The sequence below is a fragment of the Hevea brasiliensis genome, chromosome 6, assembly GCF_030052815.1.
Source record: "Hevea brasiliensis isolate MT/VB/25A 57/8 chromosome 6, ASM3005281v1, whole genome shotgun sequence".
Lineage (NCBI taxonomy): Eukaryota > Viridiplantae > Streptophyta > Magnoliopsida > Malpighiales > Euphorbiaceae > Hevea > Hevea brasiliensis.
In genome coordinates, this window is record NC_079498.1 from 35,140,460 (window position 1) to 35,162,037 (window position 21,578).

Consider the following 21,578-nt stretch of genomic DNA (forward strand, 5'->3'; position numbering starts at 1 on the left):
GATCTGTGAATCCCATGACTAAAACGCAAATGGAAGAGCATGTCGATCAGGTAGAGAGGAACGTGATGTCCAATCTAGAACAGTTTATGGCAGCAATGCATCTAGAATAGGAGCAACACATGACCTCTTTTCAGCAAGAGCAAGAGCAACATTTTAACAAATTAGAAGGTATGATTGCCTCCTTAGCTCGAGGGAAATCAACATTCCTGGAGGGGGACTCTTCCTCCCAAGCAACTCCAGGGAGCACGTTTCAAACCATTCCACCAGTTGCTAATGCACTTGTGGTTAAGGAATTCCCTGTGGCTGTTAAAAAAATTGAGTTTCCAAATTTTGACGGAGTGGACCCTGTGGGATGGTTACAAGAGCAGAACAATATTTTTCAATTAACAAAACTACTGATGAGATGAAAGTTCAACCAGCTCTGATCTGTATGGAAGGACCTGCCCTTCATTGGATGCATTGGTTATGCCAACACACTCCTAATATTTCATGGTCTCAACTGACCTTGGAATTATTGCAGAGATACGGAGGGGACATGAGTGCCAATCCTTATGAACGGTTAGCCACTGTTTATCAAGAAAAGTCTGTTGATGAATACATTGATGTTTTTGTTGCTCTTGCATCTCAGGTGGAAGGATTGACAGACAAACAATATTTGGGTTTCTTTTTAAGTGGTTTGCGGGAGGAAATTCGTGTGCGTATTCGTTCTCAAGACTCTATTGATCTTTTTTGCACAATGAATTTAGCTCGCGAAATTGAATTAGAGATTCAATTCCTTACTTCAAAGCTATCGCTGAAACACAGTGGAGACTCTAGCCAGAGATGGGGTTCAGTTATTGGACCTGGACCAAGGAATGATATGGGTCGGTATGTAAAGGGCACTTCCACTTGGTCCAAACCCATCCTTCCTTCCCCTTTAACAAAACTTATGGAATATCCAAATAATAAGCCACCAGATAAAGCTTTTCCTGGACCACCTAAACTCCTACAAAATACATCTTCCTCACCAATAGCTCGCCCTCATCAACCATCGTTTCATAGAAACAGAGGCACCCGGCAATATACACATCAGGAGTTCCTTGATTTGAGAGCTAAAGGTCTTTGTTATAAATGTAAACAGCCTTTTCAACCCATGCATGAGTGCCCTAACAAAACCCTGAGAGCTCTAATTGTTGGAGATGATGAGCAAATTCCTATAGAGCTGGAACAAGAATTGGGATTAGTTGAATCTGAAACTCCAAATGTGATGATAACTGATGAAGCCCACTTCAATCGCATGGAATTACCCTTTTATTCAGTAGGAGGCATCTCTTCTCCTAAAACATTGAAATTACAAGGCTGGATTCAAGGAAGGGCATTGACTGTGATGGTAGATAGTGGCGCTAGTCACAATTTTATCTCTGGTACGATTGCATCTCAATTGAATTTAACTATTGCTGATACTTCTATTTTTGGTGTTTGTTTGGGTGATGGTCACAGGGTCCAGTCGATGGGAGTCTGCCATGATGTTAAAATTTACTTAGGAAACTTGGAAATATCTGTTGATTGCTATGCGTTTCCTCTCGGTGGTGTTGATTTAATATTGGGAGTTGCTTGGTTAGCAACGTTAGGTGAGGTTCGGATTAACTGGGCAACTATGCAGATGAAAATTTTTCAAAATAGACAACAAATTCTTTTATCGGGTAATCCTTCGTATACCAGGGTGGAAATCTCTATCTTTTAATTGTCAAAATTAATAAATGTGGAATTCTCTATGTTGCTATGGGAATTATCAAGTCTTGATCATTCTTATAACTTTGATGCTGAGATAACTTTATCACAGCAACATGAGTTATCTACCTTGCTGCAGGAATTTCAATCTATCTTTGGTGATTTAGCTGCTCTGCCTCCCCGACGAATCATCGATCATGTTATTCCTTTGATACAGGGTACTTCAGCAATTAATGTTAAACCCTATTGCTACAGAAATTATCAAAAAGATGAAATATAGAAATTAGTGGCCGAAATGTTAGCCGCTAGAATTATACAGCAAAGCTCAAGTCCGTTTTCAAGTCCGATTCTGCTAGTTAAAAAAAAAAAGATGGTAGCTGGAGGTTTTGCGTCGACTACAGAGCTCTTAATAAAGCCACAATTCCAGATAAATACCCAATCCCGATCATCAATGAGATGTTAGATGAATTGAATGGGGCAACATATTTTTCAAAACTTGATCTTAAATCTGGGTATCATCAAATTAGAGTGGCTGACAAAGATATACCTAAAACAGCATTTCGAACTCATTCAGGCCATTACGAGTTTCTTGTCATGCCTTTTGGTTTGACAAATGCACCGGCGACATTCCAATCTACCATAAATGATCTATTTAGGCCGTATCTTTGGTGATTTGTATTGGTATTTTTCGATGATATACTAGTTTATAGCCACTCTTGGGAAGATCATATGAATCATCTATAGGTGGTGTTACAATTGTTGCTGCAAAATCACTTTCGGGTTAATAAAAAAAAAGAGCTCCTTTGGAAAGACGATGGTGGAGTATCTTGGACATATTGTATCTACTCAAGGAGTAGCCATGGATCCCTCTAAGGTTGCAAGTGTCCTTAATTGGCCTCAACCTAAGTCCTTGAAAGCTGTTCGGGGCTTCCTTGGATTAACTGGAATTATTGCTAAACCCTTGACCCAATTACTGAAAAAGGAGCATCATGGTCAATTGGATTGGAATCCAGGGGCACAACAAGCTTTTCTTAATTTAAAGCAGGCTTTAGCAACTTCTCCAGTCTTGGAAATTCCAGATTTTTCTAAGGAATTTATTGTGGAAAGTGACGCTTCGGGTACTGGTTTGGGGGCTGTTCTTATGCAAGAGTGTCGTCCAATTGCTTATTTTAGTAAGGCCCTGTCATCTAAAACTCTGCCTAAGTCCACTTATGAGCGAGAAATGATGGCTTTTGTGTTAGCAGTACAATATTGGAGGCCTTATTTATTGGGAAGGAAATTTTTTGTTTACACTGACCAAAGTAGTTTACGACATCTCTTAGAGCAGCATATCATAACCCCTGCCCAGCAAAAATGGGGAGCCAAGCTACTGGGGTATGATTTTAAGATTATTTACAAGCCTGGATCTTCAAATGCAGCTGCAGATGCTTTATCCAGGAGGGAAGAAAAGCTAGAATTGCAGGTTATTAGTTTGCCTCAATGGATGGACTGGGATCAAATTGAGAGGGAGATTAGCAATGAATCTCATCTTCAAAAAATTGTTCATGACTTGCAAGCCAATTTATCCTCACATCCTCATTATTCGTTGGTCCAAAATAGGCTATTTTACAAAGGCATATTGGTTATTCACAAAATTCTCCTTGGATTTCTAATTATTAATTGAATTTCATTCCTCTCCATTAGGGGGACATTCAGGAGCATTTCGTACATATAAGAGAGTGGCTTCAAATCTCTACTGGCCTGGAATGTTGAAATCTATCAAGAATTTTGTAGCAGAATATTTAACATGCCAAAAACATAAGTACGAAGCTTCATCTCCTGCGGGACTTCTACAACCACTCCCAATTCCAACTAGAGTATGGGAGGATATTTCCTTAGATTTTATTACGAGGCTCCCTCGCTCAAATGGATTTGATGCTATTCTGGTGGTTGTTGATCAACTGTCTAAATATGCACATTTTTTGTGCCTTCGCCATCCTTATACTGCTAAAGGTGTTGTTGATTTATTTGCCAAGGAAATAGTTCGACTCCATGGGATGCGACGGTCTATTGTTAGTGATCGTGATCCAATTTTTCTAAGTCATTTCTGGTCTGAAGTGTTCCATTTGCAAGGCACACAGTTGCGGATGAGCACTACTTATCATCCGGAAACCAATGGTCAGATTAAGGTTTTAAATAGGGACTTGAGACTTATCTTCGTTGCTTTACTTCTGAGCAACCTAAACATTGGAATAAGTGGATTGCATGGGCCGAATATTGGTATAACACAAGCTTTCACACAGCTGCAAGAATGACTCCTTTCCAGGCTGTTTATGGAAGAGAACCTACTCTTCACCAGTTCTTACCAGGTGAAACTAAAACTGAGGCTGTGGCACAAGAATTGGCTACAAGAGATGAACTTTTGAGACAACTTGCTTATAATTTGTCTAGAGCACAACAGAGGATGGTTAAAGCTGCAAACAAACACCGACGGGAGGTCCATTTTAATGTCAGAGATTCAGTTTTTTTGAAACTTAGGCTCATCGTCAAAGCACTCTTAAACAGGTTGTTCACTCTAAACTGACTATTCGTTACTTTGGGCCCTTTACTATTCACAAAAAAGTGGGAAGTGTTGCTTACAAACTGCAATTACCTGAACATGTAAGAATCCACCCAGTATTTCATGTTTCTCAACTTAAAAGGGTCATTGGCCAGCATCAAGTGGCTCCAGCATTACCTAAGGAATTGGAAGTGGATGAAGAGTTAATTGAACCTGAAGATGTTTTGCAGCACAGAATTTCTACTATCAATGGCAATTCAATTTCTCAATTGTTAATCAAATGGAAGGGTAAACCAATTGAAGAAGCAACATGGATGGCCTGTTTTGATGTTGTCAACCAATTTCCTTCCTTCAGCCTTGAGGACAAGGCTGTTCTTCAAGGGGTGAGCAATGATATGGGTCTTAATGTTAATCCAGAGGAGGTGAGACGAGGTCCAAAACCATTGAGAGTCTACTACAGGAAGAATTTTAAGAAGAAGGAAGATTCTGGAATAGGATAGCTGGAAGGGATTAATTTGAAGGTTATTCAGTTAGAGGGAATCTCGGATGGCACTCCTCACACTTCCTAAAGCAGCAATACATATATAAATAAGAGCTTCTGAGTTGAAAGGGGCATTCTGGTTTTTTTACCTCATTTGATTCAGCATTGCTGGGGCTAGCTTGAGCTAGTTCGGGAGAGATCTCCTGGTTTTTCTTTTCTATTTGTTTCTTCTGTGTCCAAAAGTGAGGAGATGAGAGTATTACTGTATTGAGAGATTTATTGTAATCTTGAGATAATTTCAGTAATACAATATTAATTTCTTCTCCCATTGCTATCACATTTGCTTTGCTTCGTTCCTAACTCTATCACTTAACTCTACATATGTTTTAGGGGAGAGAAACATGAAGCCATGAATTTCCTTACCCCAATCTAGTTGTCACAGACTGCGATTAAGTTGAGACTCACCTCCGTCCACCAGTCCATTCCTAGACAAACCCATAGCCATTGGAAATGCGAAGATCGAAATTCCAAGGAGAGATATTGTGAGTCGAGTTGTGATCTGTAAACTCAACTAGATTTTTATTTTTCTGGCATTAGAATTTTATTTTATTTTATTTCAAGAAATCAAAATTTGACTTTTTAAAATCTAAGAAAACGAATATTAGAAAATTTAAGAAAAATTTCAAAACAATTTTAGAAAATTCTTGATAGGAAGAAGAATAAATTTTGGGAAGAATAATATATTTATTATACTATTTAAATATAAAGTTTAATGAAGACTAAGTTGTAGGTTTTGTCAAATCTTAGGGACTAAATTGCTTCGTTTTAAAAATATAGGGACTAAGTTGTGAGGTTTTACTAAACCTCAGGAACTAAATTGTAATTTACTTAGTTCTAATTCTGGTATTGGACAAAATATTTTTTATTTTAAAAGATTTTATTTAATTATCCAAAATTAAAATGTTTAGATAAAATGAGAAATAAAGGCAAATGTTTGTATTTTTCTAGTTAATAGACCTTTCATTTTTTTTAAAATTAACTTTAAATATAACATGATCCCTCAAGAAAAAATTTATGACTCTACCGTTATTTTAAAATAGAAATAATTTAATTCTTAAATTTTAATTCCATCAATAAAACATTCACTTTATTTAAATATATCGTTAATTATTGGTTAAATGATTAAAATATCTTTATTTTATTTTCAATTTAAAATAATTAATTATGTTTGATATGTGGGTTTTCCCACAAAATCTTGTTCAAGAATATTAATTGATGAGTGCAAATCTCCATTTTTTTTTTTCATTTAACATGTTATATTATAGGATAGGTGTACTGGAGAGTTCTGTTAACTAAGTATAACTGGCTGAGTTAATGATAAATTTTTTTCTGGATTTTAATTTAATAAAATTACTTATAAAAAAAATATCCCTATGTCTGCAGATGATTGTGCTGAGATTGGCAATGATGGTTGGGTGAAGAATTTGGCAGATAGGTACAGGTTGAAAGGTGGAATAGTAGGGAGATTAATCCTTAAAACTTTAAAAGAAAAATCACTCAAATTCGACACCTTAACAATCAGCAAGCATAGTTAATTTCTTTATGTTTAATTTATGTTCAAATACTATTAGTTGAATGAAAATAATTTACTTTATTTTTATTATTTGTATAAAAATCAATACAAACATAACCATAATTAATAAGAATGATATAAAATATCAAGGCTACTTCTAAAACTAAATCTAATTATGTCTGAAACTAATATTAATTGTATATGATTCATATTTTATTTTGTTTGATTTAAGTTTACGAATGTCAATAATTAATAATTTAATAATATATACAAAATAAATTTATGAATTGATAAAAATATCTTTATATTTTTTATTATATACAGCATTAAAAATTTTATATATGAGAACCGCATGAAACCGTTTAATTCAAGAAAATAATTCTCAATTTAGCCATTTGATTGTATAAAGATATCGAATCACCTTTCATTTACCTTGTTAAGTAATAGATTAGAGATATATAAAACTATTCTTGAAGTTCTCATCTACAAATTTAAAATTTTAAGTTGAGTGATTTCTTGATTAGAATCTCTAAAATCAAAAGAATGCAAATTTAAAATATACACACTTATAAAATTATATAACATAAAAAAGAAAATAAGAATAATATAATATTTATGTAATTCAACCATAAAATCTACTTTTATAGAAAAGAAGAGAGAAAATTTTACTATAATGAAAAAGAGTGAAAATAATATACGATCATTTAGAACTTTCAAATCTTAACTCCAATATATTTTTTAAATATTTTATAAATTTAGATAAAATATACAATATTTATATTAATGTATAAAAATATATCCAAAATTCATGCACACATGTTAGAGTTGCAATCTCGATCGTAAGATCATACATTCCTGTTGTCCAAAAATTCCCCAATAGTCCAAATTAGTTGTTCAAGATTGCACATTTGTACAATCATGGTATGATTGCTCCAGAATTGACAATTATTAAAGTTGCATTTGGATTATAGGTGATGGGTGTTGAATCCACCAGAAATTAAATTACTGAAATCATAAAGTATGAAATATTTTCTGCAGTAAGTGGTGAATCCAGGTCGAACCCTAGAGACTGAATTATTAAATTTTGGGCGCTTGTGTAATGGAAAAGAAACAAAGGTTGGGGGGGTTGATTCACAATCTAAAGAAGAAATAAAAAATAAAAAATTAAGAACTAAAATTAAATATGAAACTCTCGAATTAAACAAACTTCAGTCCAAGGTAATTCTCATTCCAATGCATTGATTTGATCATGGATAAAAGAAATACAATTATATCTTATTGAATATTTAACGTAGATTTACCAAACAGCGAGGTAAACCCCTGACTTCTCTATACTCATCATTTTGAGTCCAGCACTCTTATTGACTCTAATTATTAACTGAGTTGGTATTAAGCAATCCTCATCAAATTAATAACTACTTTAAGAAAAAGAAGTAGTTAAGCTGAACAACAATTTATGAAGCATAAATCATTTAATCCACCCTAATGTTTCCTTAGGTTATTATCGAAAACTTGGATCATAATCAATAAAACCTAATTGCTACTCATGTTTAATCTTACACAACAATTACGGATTATAAAGATGAACTAGTAATTGATCAAATCAAACAATTAACTAATAGGCCTTTTTAGCAAATCATTCAATAGATCAAAAACAATTAGATCAGAAAACAATAGATATTCAAAAAAACATAAATTAAATTAAGAACCTGGTCTCACAAATCATACATAAGAACTTGAATTCCTTGAACTGAATTAAAAACTTAGCCACTCATGTTCATGGCTTATAGAAAAATAAAGAAAAATAAAGAAGAAATCTAAAAAGAGAATGGAGAACGAAAGCCTTCAATGGAGAACGAAGGTCTGAATTGGGATGCTCTTAACTGCTACCCAAAGACGTATTTATACTAAAAAAACCTAATCCCAAAGATAGGAACCAAACCAAACTAGGAAAGGTTTTGAAATTCAAGATGCAGATTTTCAGCCTGCATTCACGTTTCTAGAATCAAGGCAGATTTTCAGTGACTTTCTTTCTGAATCTGCCTCTGCCCTCTTCAAGAAAGTTGTAGCCCTATTTCTTAGCTTTCTAACGGGTACTCATGGACTTAAATCCGAGGTCTACAGCCCAAGTTATGGCCCAAAAACCAGAACTGGTTCAGTCAGACGGTCCAGCCCATTGTGACGACTTCATTGTCGTTTTTGACAATTAAAATGGCCTCATCTCTCGTCCAGCCCTTCATAGAAGTTGTAGAGGTGGCTCTTAAGGTTCAATTGGGCTTGGCCTTGCTTCACTTGGACGTCTAAAACTCTAGATACAAAATAAATACTAAAACTGGTCGTGACCCATCGAGTCTGGGCTTTTGCAATAGATCCGTAGCTCATTTTGTCAACCTTGGAGACTGATTTGGGCTTTGGTCCCTCTTTATCATTTGAAGTGTTCTATCTTAGCTTTTCAATGGATTAAACAGCACTTAAATTGGAGACCCACAACTTTAGAAACACCTAAAAAATACAGCAAAGGTAAAATACTGAAAATTTCTTCATTTAACACAATTATTCCACAACTATCTAAAAATATGCCTAGATGATAAATATATTTTAACCAACTGAATTAAACATAAAAACACACTAAAAACACTAACAGTGATGGGAGTAAAATTAATAAATTATGCACTTATCAAATTTCCCCACACTTATTCCATGCTTGTCCTCAAGCATGACTTAAATTCTCAATCAACTCCACTTAGAAGTTCCTTAACTTCACCCTATCACAACATTCTCTAACAAAAGATTAAAAATTTGAAAGAAGAGGCAAGTAAGGTAATATCCATCATAACAAATTCCATCAACACCATACCAATATATCAATAATTTTCCAACACAAAACAAAAGGCTTGAAATCAATTAAGCTCACACAATTAAAGTTCCATAAAATTTTAAGTTAATACACAACAAAACACAATGCTAATTTATCAAGGCACAACCATTATAGCTCTTTGCAAATTTTAGAAATGCCCTTTTTTTTATATTTGAAATTGGTACTTCTCTCTTGTCATAGTTACTTTTTTTTTTTATTTCAACCATCACCTTCAGAAAAGTAGCTTGCTCAATCTAAATAGAAAAGTCATTTCAAGGACAAAACACTTCTCTCCGAGAGTTAATAAAGAATCATGAATCAAGCTTATGAGGAGAACAAATTTTATTTTATTTTTATTTTTATTTTTTTTATTTTTTATTTTTTTTATTTTTTATTTTTTTTATTTTTTTTAACAATTAAAACTTACATTGTTCCCAATGTAAAGCCCAAATGCAAAAGAAAAGAAGAAAGAAAAAAAATGCTAGAAAAATAAAATAAAATAAAGGAAAGAAAACAAATCTGATTGTGGCTAACAAGCCACCCATGGATTGCCTCCCAAGAAGTGCTTTTATTTATCGTCGTTAGCTCGACATGAAAAAGCTCCTTAATCCACTGAATTCTCCTGAAACCCCTCATAAAATGGCTTGAGTTCATAACCGTTGACCTTGAACACTTTGTTAGTTCCTAAACTTTAAATTTCAACTGCACCATAAGGAAACACATTAGTAACAACAAATGGTCCAATCCAACGAGAACGCAACTTACCAATCATCAGCTTCAATATGGAATTATACAATAAAATATTTTGCCCAATCACAAACTGCTTCCTTAGTTTATCATAGAATGCCTTTGTCTTTTCTTTATAGATCCTAGAATTCTCATAAGCCTTAAGGTGAATTTCCTTTAATTCATACAAATGTGATTTTCTTTCTAACTCATCATCTATGCTTAACTCAAAAACATCCTGCACAAATGTATCAACAACATCAATAGAAAAAACACAATGATTATCAGCAGGATACATTATGGCATCAAAGATATTAAATTTGACAGTCTCTCCATCAAACTCCATAGTTAAGGTAGCCTCATCCACATCAATTTTTATCTTGGCAGTTTTTAGGAAAGGTCTTCCAAATAAAATCAAAGCTGAATTTGATGTGGGAACACTATCCTCCATGTCCAGAATGTAAAAATCTGCAAGAAAAATCAATTCTCCAACCTGCACCAACACATCCTCAACTACTCCCAATGGGTAAGCATTAGAATGATCAGCTAATTGAATAATGACACTGGTTTCTTTCAAAGGACCCAAATTCAAAGTTTAAAAAACTGAATTTGACATAACATTAATAGATGCTCCTAAATCTGCCATTGCACTTTTAAATTTAGAATCACCTATTCTGCAGGGAATAGAAAACGAACCTGGATCCTTACACTTAGGGGGTAATTTTTGCTGAATTAATGCTGACACATTTTCCTGCACACTGATCTTCTCATTATTCCTTAACTTGCGCTTTGTAGTGCATAATTCCTTAAGGAATTTAGCATACTTGGGAACTTGTTTGATTTCATCAAGAAAATGTATATTTACCTTCACCTTTCTGAAAGTCTCCAAAATTTCTTTCTCTTGTTCTTCTTTCTTATTTTTAGCCAACCTGCATGGGAATGGAGGAAGAACAGAATTATTAACCTTATTCAGTTTAGGTTCAGTATTTACCTCAATTTCATACTCTTTTTCTCCTTGCTTCTTCTTTTTTGTTGACTCATGTGGAGTCTGATTATCAACTTCTTTTCCACTCCGCAATAGTATCGCACTCGCATTTTCTCTGGGGTTCATGACTATTTGTGATGGAAGCTTTCCAGAACCTTGAGCTTCAAGCTTGCTTACAGATGAAGCTAACTGACCAATCTGTCTCTTTATGTTTTGAATGCTATTTCTGGTCTCCTGTTGAAACTGTTGGGTATTGTTAGCCAAAGTCTTAACAATTTCATCAAGTGACATACCTTGATTTGAGGGAGGAGGAGGTAGAGATGGTTGATTCACTTGTGGTCTTTGCTGCTGGTATCGATTTTGCACCGGTAGATTCCCATAACTCAGATTGGGATGATCTCGCCCTCCTGGATTATAAGTATTCGAAAAGGGATCATACCTGTATTGTGGCTATCCATAATTTCCTACTGCATTAACATGTTGCATTGATTCATCCTCTTGTAATGCAGGACACATGTCAATAGCATGACCCGAACCCGAACAAATCCCACATACCTTAACAGTTTGCATTTTCCCTACAGCCAATTGCTTCACCAAAGAAGTTAAATCAAAAATTTGTTTCTCAAGGTTAGATCTACTTACCTCATTAACCTTCATGGGTGTGTGATCCATTCTCATTCCAAACTGCTGAGAATTTGCTGCCATGTTAGCAATCAGCCTCCTTGTCTCTTCTGGTGTCTTGTCAACCAAAGCTCCTCCACTAGCAGCATCTATCATACTGCGGTCCATTGGTAGAAATCTCTCATAGAAATACTAAATCAACAGCTACTCACTTATTTGATGATGGGGATAGCTTGCACACAGCTTCTTAAATCTTTTCCAATACTCATACAAACTCTCTCCATTGTACTGCCGGATGCCACAAATTTCTTTTCTTATGTTGGCAGCACGGCAAGTAGGAAAATACTTCTCTAAAAATATCTATTTCATTCCATTCCATGAGTTGACAGATCCAGAAGGAAGGTAATACGACCAATCCTTAGTTGTGCCCTCTAGTGAGAAAGGGAAAGCCTGAAGCTTGATCTGATCCTCTGAAACTCCTTAAGGTTTCATGCTTGAACACACAACATGAAATTCCTTTAGATGCTTATGTGGATCCTCACCTGCAAGACCATGAAACTTAGGCAACAAATGGATTAGTCCAGATTTTAATTCAAAAGCAACATTTAAAGCAGGGTATTGGATACACAAAGGCTGTTGGTTTAGATCAGGAGCAGCCAACTCTTTCAAAGTCCTAGCAGCAGCCATGGTCTCATTTTTGGAACTTGACTCTGAATCTGAATCCGAACTTAGCTCCTTCGGAGATTGGACTCCTTCAGATGTACTTGGAATCTGCCTAGCTTGCTTAGCCAATTTTCTCAACCGTTTAGCTGTTTTTTCTACTTCTTAAAACACTAGAAAACAATCGAATTTGGCTTCAAGAGGGCGGGGCCAAGGAATCCTATGGATTGATCACCAAGTATGAAATATTTTCTACAGTAAGTGGTAAATTCAGGTCAAACCCTAGAGACTAAATTATTAAATTTCGTGCACTTGTGTAATGGAAAAGAAACAAAGGTCGTGCGGGGGGGGGGGGGGGGGGGGAGTGTTAATTCACAATCCAAAGAAGAAATAAAAAATCAGAAATTAAGAACTAAAATTAAATATGAAACTCTCGAATTAAACAAACTTCAGTCCAAGGTAATTCTCATTCCAATGCATTGATTTGATCATGGACAAAAGAAATACAATTATATCTTATTGAATACTTAATGTAGATTTACCAAACAGCGAGGTAAATCCCTGACTTCCCTATACTCATCAATTTGAGCCCAGCACTCTTATTGACTCTAATTATTAACTGAGTTGGTATTAAGCAATCCTCATCAAATTAATAACTACTTTAAGAAAAAGAAGTAGTTAAGCTGAACAACAATTTATGAAGCATAAATCATTTAATCCACCCTATTGTTTCCTTAGGTTATTATCGAAAACTTGGATCATAATCAATAAAACCTAATTGCTACTCATGTTCAATCTTACACAATAATTACGGATTATAAAGATGAACTAACAATTAATCAAATTAAACAATTAACTAATAGGCCTTTTTAGCAAATCATTCAACAGATCAAAAACAATTAGATCAGAAAATAATAGATATTCAAAAAGACATAAATTAAATTAAGAACCTGGTCTCACAAATCATACATAAGAACTTGAATCCCTTAAACTGAATTAAAAACTTAGCCACTCATGCTCATGGCTTACAGAAAAATAAAGAAAAATAAAGAAGAAATCTAAAAAGAGAATGGAGAACGAAAGCCTTCAATGGAGAATGAAGGTCTGAATTGGGATGCTCTTGGCTGCTATCCAAAGACGTATTTATACTAAAAAAAATCTAATCCCAAAGATAGGAACCAAACCAAACTAGGAAAGATTTTGAAATTCAAGATAAAGATTTTCAGCCTACATTCACGTTTTTGGAGTAAAGGCAGATTTTCAGTGACTTTCTTTCTGAATCTGCCTCTGCCCTCTTCAGGAAAGTTGTAGCCCTATTTCTTAGCTTTTCAACGGGTACTCATGGACCTAAATCTGAGGTCTACAGCCCATGTTATGGCTCAAAAACCAGGACTGATTCAGTCAGACGGTCCAGCCCATTGTGACGAATTCATTGCCCTTTTTGACAATTAAAATGGCCTCATCTCTCATCCAGCCCTTCATAGAAGTTGTAGAGGTGGCTCTTAAGGTTCAATTGGGCTTGGCCTTGCTTCATTTGGACGTCTGAAACTCCAAATACAAAATAAATACTGAAACTGGTTGTGACCCATCGAGTCTGGGCTTTTGCAATAGATCCATAGCTCATTTTGTCAACCTTAGAGACTGATTTGGGCTTTGGTCCCTCTTTATCATTTGAAGTGTTCTATTTTAGCTTTTCAATGGATTAAACAGCACTCAATTTGAAGACCTACAACTTTAAAAACACCTAAAAAATACAGTAAAGGTAAAATGCTGAAAATTTCTTCATTTAACACAATTATTCCACAACTATCTAAAAATATACCTAGATGATAAATATATTTTAACCAATTGAATTAAACATAATAACACACTAAAAATACTAAATGTGATGAAAGTAAAATTAATAAATTATGCACTTATCAATAGGATTATGATCATTTGTATTATAAGATTGTTATAGATACTCTTAAGATCAGGACTGAAAAAATTGGGTACAATTGTTAGGATTATTATAAGATAGATAATTCTAAAGAATAACAAAAAATTTCAGTTAAAGCTTAACTCAGTACGTAGACAGTAGCAGACTGATAAGCGAAAGAAGGGTTAAATAGGCATGCATGTGTATCCAGATTGGATTTTAATCACCTGTCCATGGGCAAAGCCACGGCTCTCACCCCTCTATTTTTTTTTATCCAATTTAAAAAAAAATGTATTTAAAATATAAATATTTATATAATAAATAAAAATTTATTTATTAAAAATTATAAATCTAGTTAGTAAGTATAAATCACAATTAAATATTATTTATTATTCCGTATTAATTTAGTTAATATTTATTTTTTTATTCATCAATCATTCTCAATTTAAAAATAAAAATGCTTCATTTTTATTTATTTTTACTTCATTCTAAATGAAAATAATTTTACACAATATATTTTAAGTATATATAAATATAAATTGTTTTTTAATTACGAGTAATATAAATAATTAATAAATTTATTTTTTAAATTCTGTTCGGCTCCATAAATATTATGGCCAAGTTCCTCTGTCCCTCTCTTAGATATGTTTTAAGGCATAATAATAATAATAATAATAAATTCCAAGTAGCAATAGAGATGTTTTCAGATTTATGAGACCTCATATTTGAATCATAATCAGAGGCAAAATGAATATCTGATAAATAGATATAAATATTTATATCCAGATACAAATTTGAGAGTAAAGCGATGGAGGACAATTGTTGCTTAGCTAGAGGGATACTTCCATGGCTACAGTTCTATTTTATTTCACATTGTTCTGCTCTTAGTTAAAATTTTACGTTTGTCGAATTAAATTATAAGAACGAAAGACTTCCTTGAAATAATGGTGAATTTTCTTAGTTATGTATACACAAAGAGAAAGGGAAATCATCTTAAAATATTTTAAAAAGTTGGCTTTTATATTTAACTTGATGTAGTAATTTATATAAAAAAGGATATGATCACACGTCAATTATTTTGGTTATCGTTCTAAATTTTATTATAGTTTTTGTAATTATCACATTCTATAGCCGTTCAATCCTATGCTAAATATTGACCTAGTAAAATCAAGTGGGTCAGACCAAGCAATAATTAAATGGGAAATTGTTGCCTAGGTTCGATATATCATGAACTCAAGACACTATATATAATGAATTTCACATATAAAATAAATACAACTCACATAATTGTGTTTTAGATTTATAATTAAATATGCTCCATAATCTATGGCTCTAGTTCATTTCTCATAAGCATTATTTATTATAAAAGATAATTTCCGAATGTTTGAATAGAAATAATATTATAGCAACATGTAAATTTAAAGCACACACGATCACATAATTACACAATATAAAAAAGAGAAAAAGAATAATACAACATTTACGTGATTTAATCATAAGATCTACGTTTACAAGTAAAATGAGACAAAAAGTTTCTTTATGATGAAATAGGGTGAAGATACAATCATTCAGAGCTATCAAATTTTAATCCAATGTGTTTTCTGATTATCTCACAAATTTATCGCAAAAGGCAAAAAAAATACAATGTTTCTTGTCCACGCGCCTTTCATTATCACCACAAGTCTCATTTTTTATTCTAATTGAATTATAATGCAAAATTTTAAGTCTAATAACAATTTAAATTCATGAAAATATATCCAAAATTTAAGCTATTTAAAAAATAACAGGTGATAATTAGGGTGAATTTATGTTAATACTATTTAGATTTGAATTATTTCCGGTTATAAGTCATTTTAAATCTTTTCTTTTTTTTTTTTCTTATAAATTCGAATCGGCTCATTTTAAGTTATGAAATATTGAAATTAATTACTAATAAAATCGTTGTATTGAAAAGATTTCAGCTAAAGTGAATCCAACAAAATTAATCAACTAATTACTATTAGTAAAAGATGGCTAGGCCATCAAAATACAACTCTTTCCACATTTCTTTTTACCGTTATTGTTTTCATTGAACGGCTCACTACTGGACAAATCCGAAATTGTTCCAATTAGTCAGAGTAACTGTTCTGCCCCACCCACGTCTCATGCTAGACATTTGTTCCAACACGACAACTTTTCTTCTTTCAATTTCCCTCATTAATGCGTCTGCAGTCAATCAACACCATTTTTTATTATTTATCCATTGCCATAACCATTGCTAAGTAATTCTCCCAGCAATCTCTCTCCTAACAAAATGAAGATTTATGACCCTTTTTCGTTCATCTTCAACTAGTTATTTTCCTCGCTTTAAACTTGCAATTCATGCAAACCCATTCTTTAGGAAATGATACTGATCAGCTTGCTTTGCTCAAATTCAAAGCTGGAATAACCAGTGATCCAAATGAAATCTTTAATTCATGGAATGATTCATACCCTTTTTGCCAATGGTATGGAATCACTTGCAGTCGCCACCACCAGAGAGTCACTTCATTGGTGTTAGAAGGCCGGAATTTGATAGGATCAATATCACCATATATTGGCAACTTGAGTTTTTTAAGGATCCTCAACCTTCAAAACAATAGCTTCAACGGTCAAATTCCACAGGAAGTCGGTAATTTGCTTCGATTGCAACAATTCAGTCTCAACAACAATACAATAGAAGGTGAATTTCCGCTCAATCTGACCCGCTGTTCCCATCTCAGGATAATCCAACTGCAAAGGAATAATCTTACTGGAAAAATCCCTACAGAGCTTGGTTCTTTGGAAATGCTTGAACAACTTTTGATCGGTGTAAACAATCTGAATGGAAAAATTCCACCTTCACTTGGCAATCTTTCATCGCTTATTATACTTGATGCAGGAAGGATGGAGTTGGAGGGAAATATTCCAGATGAATTAGGCCGATTAATGATGCATACATTTTGCATAGTCATTTAGGTCTAATTTCATAGCCATTTTATTTTATTATTAGTTATTTTTAGCTAATTTCATTAGTTATTTAGTTAGTTTTCATAATTGTCAATTTTGGATTAATTTGTAATTTTTACTTTGTTTTGTAGGAAAAATGGTGTTTTTGAAGGACTGAAGAGAAATTTTGCCATTGAGGAGTGACTTCTACAGCCAAAGATGTCAAAAACAAGTTTTCAAATATGCAAAGACCAAATTGTGAATAACTTGCCGCATAAGCTATGCAGATCTGCATAAGGAGAAAAATCACTGTTCCAATACCTGCCGAAATGTGCATAAGGAGACTGCATAGCTTATGCACATTCTCACCTCCCTTATGCACCTTCACGGAATTGTGCATAGCCTATGCACCAAGTCATGCAGTTTCGCATAAGTGAACCAGAATCACTAATCGCATAAGGGACTGCATGACTTATGCAGTCCACTTATGCAGTCCCATAAAGAGTTCATTAATGAGCTGGCAGAAGATTCCCTCAGAAAATCCCTCCTAGAACACACCATTTTAGGGCTCCATGTCAGAAAATGCTATAAATAACCTCATTTCCCATTTTAGGAGGGGAGACAAGGAGCAGAAAAGGAAAGGAAGAGGAGAGGTAGAATTTGAAGAGTCACTTTTACCTTCCACACCATTTTCAACCAAGATTTGCAGATTTCTTTCTTTCCTTACATTTTTCTACATTTCTAGTGTTTAATTTCTTATTCCTTAGCTTAGATTAAAGCTTTATTTCCATTTAAACTCAATATATCTTGTAAGCATTATGGATAGTGAGTAGTTTTATTTTGATTCTGGAGTAAGGGTTGTAATATTTGAGATATTTTGTGGATTTTGATTGGGTAATCCATATTTTGTGGTCTTAATGAGTTTTATTCATTTCTTGTGTGCTTAATGACATGCTTAGTGTAGGATCCCATTAAGTGATGTTCTTAATCCATGGTTGAGGCACCGAAAGGAGAAGGCCTTGTGATAGATAATCAAGGAATTGGACTTAATTAACTTAGATCTAGAAATAGACTAAGGATTAAGAGGATTCACAGATTAATTAAAGAACTTAATGGGTCTTAATTAATTCTAACTCCACGAAAGTAGGATTGGTTTGATTAAGGCACTCTTTGTCCCACTCGAAAGGGTATTCAAAGGATTTAATAATTAATCTCCTTAAAACCATAAGTTTCATAAGATTGGATAACCAATTTAAAATCCCAAAATAGCTCGAATATGAAATCCCGAACTCCGGAATCGCTTTTTTAATATTGTTAATTTCTAATCAAATTTAATTACTTGCCATTTTGAATATTGCCATATTTGAACTTGCCTATTTTAATTTGATGCAATTTTAGTTTAATTAATTCATTGTTTGATAGATTATTAATTTTGCACATATAGATTTCATACTCAAATATCCATCAATTTGTTACTTTAATTTCAAGAATATTTCAATTTACTCAACTTTTTATATCAAAAATTCAATCATTAACACAACTCCTCGTGGGAACGATATCTTTACTGTATTACTTGTACGACCCGTGCACTTGCGGTTGGGCCACATCAAGTTTTTGGCGCCGTTGCCGGGGAGTTGTTTGTTTAAGATTGAATTCTTGATTATTTTAGTTGTTTATAGTTTTATTTTTGTTATCTTTTCATTTTGTGTTTGTTTGTTCTTTTTCAGGTATTCTTAATCTTTTATGAGAAGAGCTAGAAGCACAAGTGACACATCCTTATTGTTTGATCCTGAAATTGAGAAATTTTGTAAGGCCAACAAGAAAGAAACCAGAAGAAGGAAAGAAGCTTTGAGAGAAACTGAATTAGAAGCAGACATGGCTGATGAAAGAATTAGAATTGGTGTTGGTAATATTGGAAATGATCGAAACAATGGAAATGAAGCCTAAGGTGAAGAAGTTGTTAATGCTAACGTGCCTAGGGGAAGTATGATGGATCATGCTTTTCCTCGTTTTGATGACTTGAGAGAAAGCATAGCAAGACCAAGAATTGATGCAAATAGCTACAAGATGGATTTTGGAGTTCTTCAAATGATTCAAAATTCTCAATTTGGAGGACATCCTTCTGAAAATCCACACACACATCTGAAGAAGTTTGCTATGATTTGTGATATGCAAAAACAACCTGGAGTATCTGATGATGCAGCAAGATTGAAGCTATTCCCATTCTCTTTGAAAGATAGAGCATTGGATTGGCTTGACTCTTTACCTCACAACTCCATTACAAATTGCGAGCAACTCACCGATGCATTTCTTGCACAATATTTTCCACCTGGAAAAACTCAAGAATTGAGGAATCAAATGACAGCTTTTAGACCAAGAGAGGATGAAACGCTATATGAGTCATGGATGAGATGGAAGGAATTAGAGAGACAATGCCCACATCATGCCATTCCGAAATGGATGATAAACCAGAATTTTTACACCAATGTCACTCTAGCAATCAGAGGGATTATTGATGCTCAAACAGGAGGAGAATTTATTATGAAGCATGAAGATGAAGCTTATGAGCTACTGGAGAAAATTGCAAAGAATACTCATCTTTGGAGTAGTCCAAGAGGACCAACTCCAACTCAAAAGAGGCAAGCTACTGGAATGTATGATCTCGATCCGTTCAACATGATTAATGCAAAGTTTGATGCACTTACAAATGTTTTGGCTAAGAAGATGGAAGATTTGAGTATGTTGGTTAGTTCATCATCATCATCTGGAAGTTCACAACAAGTTGCTTATGCAGAAGGAACTACCAGCTATGGAGTAGACTTTGGAGAGCAAGCAGCATATGTTGGTAATTATGGAAACAAGCAAATGGGGAATCCTTATTCTCAAACTTATAATCCGAATTGGAGGAATCATCCCAACTTTTCATGGGGAAATCAGCAAAGTCAAGTCCCAAATCAGAATTTTCAACCACAACAGCAACAAGGAGTTTCATATCAGCAAAATAGGCAACCATCGCCTAATTTCCAGCAGAAAAATATGAATCCTCCTCCAAAACAGCAAGAACAAAGTTCCACCACATAAGCTTTATTACAACAGATTCTTGCTAACCAAAATAAGCATGATGAGGAGATGAGAGAGATGAAAGCAAGGCTAGAACAGATGCAGACACATAATAGAATACTGGAAAATCAGATTGCACAACAAGCATCTTCCTCAAGTACTAAATCTTTTGGAAAACTACCAAGTCAACCAGAAAACCCAAGAGAGCAATGTCAAGCTATTACTTTAAGAAGTGGGAAAGTTGTAAATAATGAGGAGAGTGAAAAACATGAGAAGAGTGAAAATGATGAGAAGAGAGAAAATGAGAAAAAAACTGATGAGAGTGAAAAACAAGAAAGTGCAGAAAAATGTAAAGAGAAAATTGAAGAGAAGGAAGAGAAGTATATACCTCCTGAGCCCTACAAGCCACAGCTTCCCTTTCCACAAAGATTTCATAAAGCCAAGCTTGATAAGCAATTTGGGAAGTTTTTAGAGGTCTTGAAGAAGCTTTATATAAATGTGCCGTTTGTTGATGCTCTTTCACAAATGCCCTCTTATGCGAAATTCTTGAAAGAAATTCTCTCAAACAAGAGGAAACTTGAAGACCATGAAACTGTAGCTTTAACAGAAGAATGTAGTGCTATCCTCCAAAGGAAACTTCCTCCAAAGCTTAAGGATCCAGGGAATTTTTCAATTCCATGCCACATTGGGGAGTCATGTTCTACAAAAGCTCTATGTGATTTAGGGGCTAGTGTTAGCCTTATGCCCCTTTCCATCTATGAGAAGCTCAACATGGGAGATCTAAAGCCAACCCACATTTCTCTTCAGTTAGCTGACAGATCAATTAAGTATCCTGAAGGAATTTTGGAGAATGTGCCTCTGAAGGTTGGGAAGTTCTACATACCTGTTGACTTTGTCATCTTGGACATGGAGGAAGATTCTAATATCCCAATCATCTTGGGGAAACCCTTTCTAGCTACAGCAGGAGCATTGATTGATGTTAAGGGAGAAAAATTGACTCTTAGAGTTGGTGAAGAGCAATTGGTTTTCAATATTAATAACACTATGAAGAAGCATCATTCTGAAGCTGATACTTGTTTGAGAATTGATATTATTGATGAGCTGGTTGAAGAACACTTCAGAAAGAAATATCCAGAAGATCCACTTGAAAATTGCTTGGTTCATGGAGGAGGCATAGACTATGACAACCCTCATGTGGCTGCATATGCTCAACATTTAGAGGGTAGTCCACCATTCATTTCTGCTCAAGTTTTTCAACTCACACAAAAGGAAAAAGCAGAATCTAAGCAACCATCATTCAAGGAAGAAGATGCACCTAAGGTAGAACTTAAGCAACTTCCTTCTCAGCTCAGGTATGAATTTCTTGGCACTAATAACACTTATCCAGTAATTGTAAATGCAAATTTAAGTACTTTAGAGGCTGATAAGTTGTTAAGAGTGTTGAGACAATTTAGGAAAGTCTTAGGATATACCATAGATGACATTAAGGGAATAAGTCCACA

The 21,578-nt window shown here is 34.1% G+C and overlaps 1 non-coding gene across 1 annotated transcript; it reads right to left on the bottom strand.

Moving 5' to 3' along the window:
- Positions 1 to 19,359: 19,359 nt before the first annotated feature.
- LOC131181235 (small nucleolar RNA R71) lies at positions 19,360 to 19,466 on the bottom strand. Its single transcript, XR_009149861.1, has one exon. It is a non-coding gene; the product is annotated as a small nucleolar RNA R71 (small nucleolar RNA).
- Between the last annotated feature and the right edge of the window lie 2,112 nt (positions 19,467 to 21,578).